A 10,455-nucleotide genomic window follows, 5' to 3' on the forward strand; every position below is an offset into this window, starting at 1 on the left:
GCTCTCTCACATGCCTACTCTCACCGTGTCGGATACCCACCCTCTTCCATCCGGTTCTAACAGCGCTATTGCTGTCACGCTAGTTTCTCTCTGTCGAGCCGTCTCTACTCGTCCCGTTTCGGCATTGCTAATTGAGTCGTCTTTCAACACATAAGACCGACGGTGCCTCTACCGCCTCGCCACTCTACCCATGTGTCCATCTCCTCTGATGGGCTGACTTGCTGCCCGCCGCCTTCCCTCTAAGCCCTACAGCCGACAAATCCCCATCAAGAAGTCACCGCCACCAATCCCAAAGCCATTACCATAACAGCCGTTGTGCATTCACACATATTCACACGGACGTCTGATTGTATCTCCTAAATTCTAGCCATCTGAAAATTAGAAAGTATGTTAACTAATTAGTTACCTGGATTATGCATGCCTCCCTATCAAACCTTCTGTTAAGCAAATATATTGCTCGGGCAGTTTGCAATATTCAGGTCAAGTTTGTGCTAAGCTCTCGCGTGTAATTTTATGATATTATTGTGAAATTCTGAATGTGTTTCCTGAATCTTATTTTGAATTTGGGAGCCCTTTTCTGAACAAGCCAGGGAGGGGCAAGGCAGGCCTAAGTAAGGGCATGGCTGTATAGATGTACAGTCATTTTTTAAATAAAAAATTAAGTACATCATATTTTTCTTAGTCTTATGCTCTTTTGTTGGAATTCTTAATTCCCTATCTAATTTGCAGCACCATTTAATCCGGCAATCAGAGATATTATTTCCATATTAGCTAGTTTTCTTATTAACTAACTGACTTATTAGGAAGGTCATTAATATTAATGTTTCCATATCATTTACTGACCTATTAGAAAGGTTATTAATATTAGTGTTTTCATATCAGCTACTGACCTATTAGGAACGGCATAATCTATATTGAATAGTTGTCATATATATCTCATGCATCGTTAATATGTATATACCTTGCTAATCAATATGATTTATTGCCATATATATCTCATGCCGTACCTAAGTGTTGTAGGGCTTTGAATTCTGATAACATCTGAGTGAGTATATGAAATTCAGAAGGTACTCCAAAATTGATAGTCGAGCTGATCAGGGTAGGAAATTGGAGTAATTAGGATTGGGTTCGCGGTTAAAGAAAGCATGAAGGGCCATCCATCTCTTGCCTCGAGGGGACGCAGCTTATGCATATGCATCTGAATGCATGGCCATCGCTGCTCATCACCTGCGTCCGTACCGACCAGTCTATTTTAAGGTGCCGTAAGCAGATCATCGAGCATAACCTTGAACTCGTAGTCAGTTATAGATCCACGACTACTAAATAGAGGTCCTTTCTATTCTTTTCCCTCCTCCTTTTCTTGTCTTATTATCTCTTTACCATGCAAAAAAAAAAAAGATTGAAAGAGCGGAGCTCCCAGTGCGGCAGGGGCAGAAGGGCTTGAGCCTCCTCTTCCTCTACGGTGTAAAATTCATATCTCTCCTACTTAAAAATCGCCAGTAGATGTATCGTCAGCGTTTTGTTCTACACCCTCTCCCCCAGGATCAGTTTACGCACGATTTTTTTCCTCCGCGTTCGCTCAGTTTTCTTTGGCGCGCTAGCCCGCTGGCCCACATCCTTTCACGTCCTGCATCTCTCGCACCACCCGTCCGTCGCCACCTCCTTCCCTTCCACGCCGCCTCCAAGATCTCCAAGTTGCCTGCCTACTCTCCGCTTGCCCCCACCAACCTCCATTTTCACCCGCTGCCTCCTCACCACCATATCCTTTCACCCGCCACCTCTTCACTGGCTTCACCATCCATGGGCCATGGCTCCACCCCATGACGCCCCGCTCTTTCTCCATTCCTCCCTTCTAGGATGCAGTGAAGAGGCGAACGCAATAGGAGAAAGCCAGCGGCGAGACGGTCCTCCCAAGACACCCTGCCCATCATAGATACGCCCTATCCCATCACCGAGGCAGTCCGCTCCAGCAAATCCTCTGCCTGCCGCTATCTCCGAGCCCGACCGCGTCGCCACCTGTAAAAGGAAGATCGTGCCACCGTGCCTCCGAGAATTCATCGCCGCACCTCCGTGCCCTACCACGTCACCGCTCGTAAAAGGACAGACCCGACTGTGACATCATCCTCTCAGACCCTGACGGCAGGATCCTCGTCAACAAGCCCACGGTCGACATCACCGATAGTGAGATCTTGAGGGACGACCCGGACAACCTAGGTTTGTTCTTTTCCATCACATGGCAATTGCATCATGATCTGCAAAGCTTCTCGTTATCTTGCTCGGTGGTGAGACCTTGAGCTAAGCGAGATTGATCTGTGTTCCGTTTGGAGTAGAGAGTGGGTGAAATGTTGCTTGCTGGTTCATGAATAGTTTGAGCTTTCTGCTTGACGTATCGTAAGCTAAGGGCAGCTATTGGAGACTTGCTTTGAGATTTCCTTCAGTAATTGGATATTTGGTGTAGGGAATTTGAGGTCTGTTGTGCTTATGATCTATAGCGTCTGTCATTTGACAAACAACTTTGTCTTATCGTTGAGTTGTAGGTGTCTAATTCCTTTTTTTAATAGATATGTTGATTCTGATCATATTACTTTTCCTGATTATGACCAATGGCAAACATAGTTATTCAATAATTTATCAAGTTTTAACAATTTTACTACATATCGGTTGCGGCTTAATTTGTGGTGTTGTACACATTACATTAATGCTAATTTTGTGATTTTTTTTAGATGAAATTTTGTGAATTCCAGTGACTGTTCTTTAACTATCAACGATCTCTTGTATTTGTCTTTGTGAAAGCCATAAAATTTACACAAATTATTATGGCATAGTGTACACATGCATTTTGTATTTATAAATTAAAATAATTAAACAAAGCAAGCATATACCATTATCAAACAACTATGTTTGCATTGGTTAGCTTTGGTTTGCATGGTAAGGGAAGAGCTAATATTTGTGCACTGTTTAGGCTTTGCTCTCTTACAAAGTCCTGAGACATATGTGTTCATCTCTTTGCAATCAGTGTTTATTGATCTTTGAAGTAAACACTGATTGCGACAATTAATTGGAAAAAATCATGTTATACAAGTAAAATATTTCACTTCTTGATTCTTGGAAATATTTCAAGATGCATATTTGTTTCAGTTGTGCTTTAGAAAACATAGTTTCACCTTATTGATCCTCACATATTGCTTCGTTATCATTCATCTCTATGCCTTTTTTCATTTAAAAATTGGATTTTCCTCTTTGTTCCTACTTCTGTCTGCTGCTACCACACAACAGATCATTTCATCTTTGTTTGTAATAATTCTGATATTACTTTTACCATGGTTTGGCTGACAGCCACCTCCGAAGGAGACGCCGCCGTTGCGCCTCCCCCGCCGTCCCACGCTTCGATCTTCTAGGTGAGCATGTGAATAGATGAATAAAGTATGGTTGACAACCTGCGATTTCTACAGTTAAATGGATCGATCCATGTTATAAAATAAAATTTCCGCTTATTGATCTTTGAATTGTTGATTGGAGATACACATGATGGTTCACTTTGTATTTTGTAGAAAATTATGCTTCTTTACATGCTGATGTTAACTTCATTTGGCTATCTTTTATTTACAGCAACAAATTTTTGTGATAAGTGAGATGGTAGTCTTGACAGATAAAAAATGACTTTCTAAGTTATTAGCTTGTGTTCAGTTTTGCTGTAGAGTTATCTTGATAGGGCACTTGGGGTTCTATATAAAAAAAAGAAAAGTAAAAGCCTGATTGGTCAACAATCTTACTGGTATGGTAATACCCAATCTTAATGTGTACAAATGGATAGTTTGCTCTGTAAAGCAATTTGTTTTTCAGGCTTCTTGTTTTTTATTGAATCTTTCAGATTATTTTCGTGATAGTTATCTAAGATTGTGAGTTAGAGCACTGAATGCTTGTGTCTTAATCGTGATGGTCAATTGCAGAAATATATTTCAGAAACTGAAGCTATAGTAATAATTTTATATTGAAATTCACTATGTGATGTGGCACTCTTGCAAACTACCGATGCTACGGTAGTGTTGGATTTTCATTCCTTTGGATACTTCTTGGTAGGAAATGAAAAGATTTCCATTATACTCAGAAAACTTCAACCAATATATCTCAGTAGTGTTCTCTCACAGTCAGTTATACGTCGCGCTATCTAGAGCCACCACCAAAACGAACATCAGGATCCTTGTCGTCCCAACTGATGACAAAAAAAAGAAGTGCTCAAAGCAAAGTGGGACATACACAAAAAAATCATCTATAGAGATGTCCTTACGGCATAGGTAATGTATTATTTACTTATTTGCCAATTACTCTTCACTACTCATGCTTTGCTTTTTTGAATTCTATTAGCTCCTTTCTTTCACCTATTATGTCATATTGTGACAATTTTTAAAGAACATAAATTTCAATCCGCTAGACTGTTATATGTATACAATTGTATTGCAATGCAATTCATATCCTTTTCACATTTAAAGACTTTATCATTTCAATCTGATATATTTGACCAATTATATGTAGAAAAGCTCATGTCGAGCTGCAGTAGTAATTGTGGATACAAATCTCAATTAGATGGAGTCGAAACATAGTTAAATGCACGTGTGTTGCAATAAGAATAAAAAATTTCACAAGATAGTACAGATGATAGAAACATATTCTAAAATAACATAATGACGTCCTTGTTCTTTTTGTCTGAATTCACATGCGTTGTGAAACATAGTTAAATACCTGTGCGTTGCAACGAGAATCGAAAATTTTCACGAGATAATATAGATGAGCAAACCATATTCCAAAATAACATAACGATGTCCTTGTTATTTTTCTTTGAATTCACATGAGTAAAACTCCTGCTATAGCATTAAGCCTGCTATTTTACTCCACACAATGTTGTTCCATGAGACCATGACTTTTGTCCTATATGATTAACTATGAACTAGCTATTTTAGTCATATTAGGATTATCCTTTTTAGCTTATAGGGATTAACAGTGTTGTAATTAAACTAGGATGGTTTGATTTTTCTTTTTGCATGGTTCATCCCTGCCTTCTTCACCACGAACAAAACATGAATAGTCATCTGGCTTCATTGGGTTGAGAGCATTATCTATCATTGGGGTTGGTGCTTCTAGACTTTGAAGCTTTGCTATGATAGCATCTGCATCAGATGAGATAGAGCATTGGTTGAAGGCCCTAAGCTATCTCTGGCCTCATGCTGTCATTCTTAGCTCTTATGATCACACATCGTAATTTAAATAAATAGTCATTTTTTTGTCGAACATGGAGTGTATATTATTCAGCTGCTGATGCGTCCTTTTAATATGCTAATATTCTATTTTTTTTCTAGAAAAACATACGAGCATTTTAGCAGAATAAGGTGTGGACATCAAGTTTATCAACAAGTGTGTGCCTCCTAGCCCACTGAACTGGGCACAAACTAAGCATGATAACATTGTCATGCACATTTCATATTCCGGTTGTGCATAGCGAAACACTATTTTTAAAAATATGGGCTGACAGCTTGGTCATTGTTGGTCTTTTCAAGTTTGGGCCTTCAGCGAAGCATTTGATTTAATATTCTTTTCTTAGGGTCATTAGCTAGATTGCTATTTTACGATGATGTGTTGTCCATTTTGAGATAGACCAATGTCAACTTTGACATGGGTGGCTCGACACACACGATGTCCTCCTTGCTCCTTGAACGTTGAAGTTCACTAGTTACTCTACTTCAAACACAAACATCGTGATCTTTCCATAAGAGATTAGTCATATCTGTGCATAGCTCTGGGTCATGACATTTATATTGATATAATCATTCTGTTTGCACATAATCTTACGAGCTCTCTTATTTATCACAGTTATTGTATGACTTTGGACGATATCCGAAATATAAAAGGAAGCTTCATGCCCAATTATTAGCAAAAGCGTTTGATACGTGGCCTGGAATGGAGTACAATATTTCATAGTGCAAGTTGGTACATGTAAGTTGGTATGTTTTATTTCGTTGTTTATTTGTGTCGTGGTTTAGTTTCTCCTAATAGTAGTGACTATTATTTGCAGATTCTATTGCCGACATATCAGCATGAGCATTTCATACTATTTGCTTATGACTATTGTACTGTTTACCATTTTATTTTGCTTATGACTATTGTGCCATTTGTTAAACGTTACCTCAAATGTTGTTTTACCTTAATGTAGTACTTCTCTGGATGTATTAGTCTCAATAATACATTTGATCGTTATATTCAGTCATTATCTCTTAATAACTGTCCTGACAATGAATGACACTAAACATGTGATGCGGAAAGATCGGATCCTTTTAAGTTGTGCTATTTCTATTTATTTATTTACTCCGTCCTTAGTTTATTTACTATAAATGGAAGCTGTCAAGTAAATTTGATTGTCATGCCAAGTCATTGCCTAGGATTTTGTGGAGATTTTATGAGGAAAGAGACCACTCAGAAATTATAATGTGCTATGTCACTTTACTAAATTATAATATGCTATGTCACTTTATATTTTGTATTGATGTCATGTTTGACACAAAATAATTTAATATTTTTGTTTATAATCATGTTGAGAGCAAAATAATTGGGACTATCGCTATGCAATATATTGTGTTTAAACACTAGTATTTTTAGATCACATTCTTTTTCTTTATTTTTATATTATTGTAACAGTAGTGTTTGTATCCTAAACATGAATACTACAGTAAAGCATGGGCACTTACTAGTGTTTAAAAGAGGCTTAGTAATTATGTGCTGCCGTACATGTCAGGAGCGTGCACTCTGTTTACTAGTTTACGGGGGAAGAGGAGAGGAGAAATTAGAGAAAAGGAGAAGAGAAATTACTTAATTTCAGTGCTCCTCTCTCTCTGTACGTTCAGAATTAGTACTTCAGTTTCAAGAGCCACGAACATGAACGAGATTGATTAGTAGCACGTTATGAACTCCCAAATCAGCAACGTAAATACGTTTTTTTTTTAACTGAAGCTCGCATGTATTTCGAATTGTGATTCTGTTAGACTTTCTAGGGCGTGTTCGGTTCCTTACATCTCTTTATCTTGACGTAGCAGATGTGTAGAATACTAAAAATAAATTATATTTAATTACATATATTTACTATTACTATCTAGTTTGATAGTTATAAATATACGATCTTATTTAACCTATTTCACTTAATTTAAGTATACAATACAGCTCCCAAATCCTACTCTGACAAGGGCAGCTCCAGTGAAAATCGTATTACCCGTCAGTATCCCTGCTCACGTTGATTTGCCGCTTGTGATCACCCACAAACCGGCTCTAGTGGAGCCTGTATTTGTCGGTATAGTGATACGGATGGTGTGTTGTGGCTGTAAAATTGTGGATAGATAGTGGAGACCGTAATACTGTTTATAGAGTATGCACGTGAATTTGAAAAGAGGAGGATGATAAAGTAAGATAGAAATAGAGTAGCTGAAGATAGAAAAAATAGTGGATACTGTAATATTATTAAATATACTATAATATTATTATAAAGAATAATTTTTTAAGATATCTAACAAACACACTCCGAATCCAGAATGGTGCTCAGAGTTCAGCTAAGCTAGCAGTAGTAGCTGCTTCGAGACTTTGAGGCAGCTGGTCCCGTAGACTTTGAGGTTCCTATCGGAGGAAAGGGTGAGAAGTGACCAATCCAAGGGCGGCATAGTGCAGGAGGAGAGAGAGAGGGGGGACAGACTGAGCAATTTGTTTGTGGCGCAATGAATGGATGCAAGCTCCTCGAGTCTGGTCATCTGCTGTGGTTGGACCCGAATTGCAGCCCTACGGCCTCTTTGACCCAACTGCGGCGCCAATCCATCACACTGTCCCGTGGGCCCCGCTCGCTGGCCCTTCGTTTCGCTGACCATCTCTTCTTTTTATTTTTCTTTTTCCCGAATCACTTGGGTTTTCTTCTTTTTCCCTCAAAAAAAAGTTGGGTTTTCTTCCTTCCCCCCTAAAAAAAGTAAGGTTTTCTTCCTTTTCCATCTAAAAAAAGTTGGCTTTTCTTCCTTTTCCCTTAAAAAAAATTGGGTTTTCTCCCTTTTCCCTAAAAAAAAGTTGGGGTTTTCCCTTTTCCCTAAAAAAAAGTTGGGTTTCCTTCCTTTTTCCCCAAAAAAAATTTGGGTTTTCTTCCTTTTCCCTAAAAAAAGTTGGGGTTTTCCCCTTTTCTCTAAAAAAAGTTGGGTTTTCTTGTTCCACATACAAGTTGAAAAATGTTACAGACGAATTAAGTAAAGTAGCCTTGAATAGTTTGCTGGAGTTTGATTGATGGGACGAACTAACGGTGAGGATTGAGATCCATATCCAGTATGCATGGTCACGGTACGACACTGATCGACTCGTCGGCTACGCATGGGCACGCGTTGGACCAACTGTTTTAAGCTTTGATTTCAGTCCTATATCTTCGGGTTGTAAAAGGCTATATAAATGGGTTGTACTTATTACAGTTAGACCTAAGCAAATTTTTATATATTTAAATAGAAATTATAAATGTATGCTTCTGTTTTGAAAATTTGTATATCTAGATTATTGTCACCGGTTAGAGGGACGAGTGGGAAAAAAATATTGCATTCTAATATTTTTAAAATTCAAAACACTATCGAAATAATCATGAAAAAAATATGAAAATAATAATAACGAGAATTTCAACTCAACCAATTACTTGTGCAATGAGAAACAAAAAAGACATTGTATAAAGTCATTTTTTTCGAAAATTCTTATAAAGCTAGATAATAGCATTCTCTACACCACATATTTTTCAGAATTTTTCATAACTATTTCTATAGTATTTTAAATTTTAAGAGCATTGGAACATAATATTTTTTATTCTTAAACCTGTCGTCCGGCTAATTTTAGCCTCATCTGAAATATTACATTTAATTATTTTCACATTGGAAAAATGATCAGCCGGCTCAACACGAGCCCAATCTGATTTTTGCTGGCCTGATGGGACTATTGGGCGGGCCTTGGTGCAGATTTTAGGCTAAAAAAAAAAAATCGGGCTTTTTACTGTTCCGGCTTTCAAAATGCCCAGGTCTAATTAGAGCTCACATATAGATAGGTATATTCATTTGAATTTCACACTTATACAGATATATGCTAATGTAATTTCTTGGTTTCCTAATATTAAGTTCATGGAACTCAAATAGTTACCAATCTTTATATTTAATAATTGGTGGCTCCCTCCGAAGCTTCACGATAATTCTTATACGAGACATACAAATCCTAGAAAATCTAAAAAAATATATCCGGCCGTTCACTTTGTAAGCAAAATAGACCTACGATTGATATTCTAGATCGGTAGACTATCTCTTGTTCTCAATTACTCCACAAGGGAACATGGAACACGGAATGCAAGTGTCCTTTTCCTAATTAGTTTTAGATAAGACATATGGATTCAAAATATGTATGTTTGTGCGTGTGTTGTCTCTAGAATCCATTCTAAACCAAATAGGAAAAACAGATCGACATACACGTATGCATGCTGGAGACGCGACCATTAAACCAAATAGAAATAACGAGGAATTCATATCAGAGAATACAAAAGGATTTGATCGATGCTATCCTAGACGCGATCTTTAAAAATATTTTCACATTACCATGCATGAAAATCTGAAAAATAGAAGTAGATTTTTTTGGTAAATCTGAAACAACAACTCCAACAAGATGTAGCATAAAAAATATTCTTTCTTAATAATCAATCTGCTGATGTGTCTAATATCAATCTAGACCCAGATCTACAGGTTCTCTTTGTTTTAGTTTTAGATTTTGAAAAGCTACTTTTAAAAACAAAAGCTAAAACAAATAAGTAGATTATAGAATCTATTTTTTAAAATCTAACTCTCTTTTCTATCATAATTTACAAGCTGCATCTCACTAATTTTTTACAAATTGTGACTTTTAAAAAATATAAGTGCTTACACAAGCGGCAAGCCTCCTGTAATTAGCTAACCATAACATTCATGGTAGACCGAACCGTTCTTTTTGTTTTTGTTCTTTGACTTCGACCTTTCCCGGTTGGTCGACGACGCTACTTGCAACTGCATGCCGATATGATATATGTTGGAGTCGGCGTAAATCGAATGGAGCTGGTGAACCAAATGACCGTCGTATCTCTTTGTTTTTTGACCGGCAATTCTGATGTTACATAAAAAAAAGATGATATACGTACACAGCTCGTATATAATATAAAAGTAGTAGCTAGCTCTCACTTCATTCTCATCTTACTGACGACTACATTCATTCTATGCCGACATGCAGCTTTGTGTACTTTTTTTGGCTTTGCTTGTTGTATCTGTTTCCCTATCCTTTCCCTGCCCCGGTTAAAGATCTGTGTAAGGTGGCAGTGATTGCTGCTGCCACGGCTAGGTAGTGAGCGAGGGTGGTGGTAGACTGGTAGTAGCAGTGGTAGTAATCCTTTTGCCG

The sequence above is a fragment of the Phragmites australis genome, chromosome 5, assembly GCF_958298935.1.
Source record: "Phragmites australis chromosome 5, lpPhrAust1.1, whole genome shotgun sequence".
In the NCBI taxonomy this organism is placed as follows: domain Eukaryota; kingdom Viridiplantae; phylum Streptophyta; class Magnoliopsida; order Poales; family Poaceae; genus Phragmites; species Phragmites australis.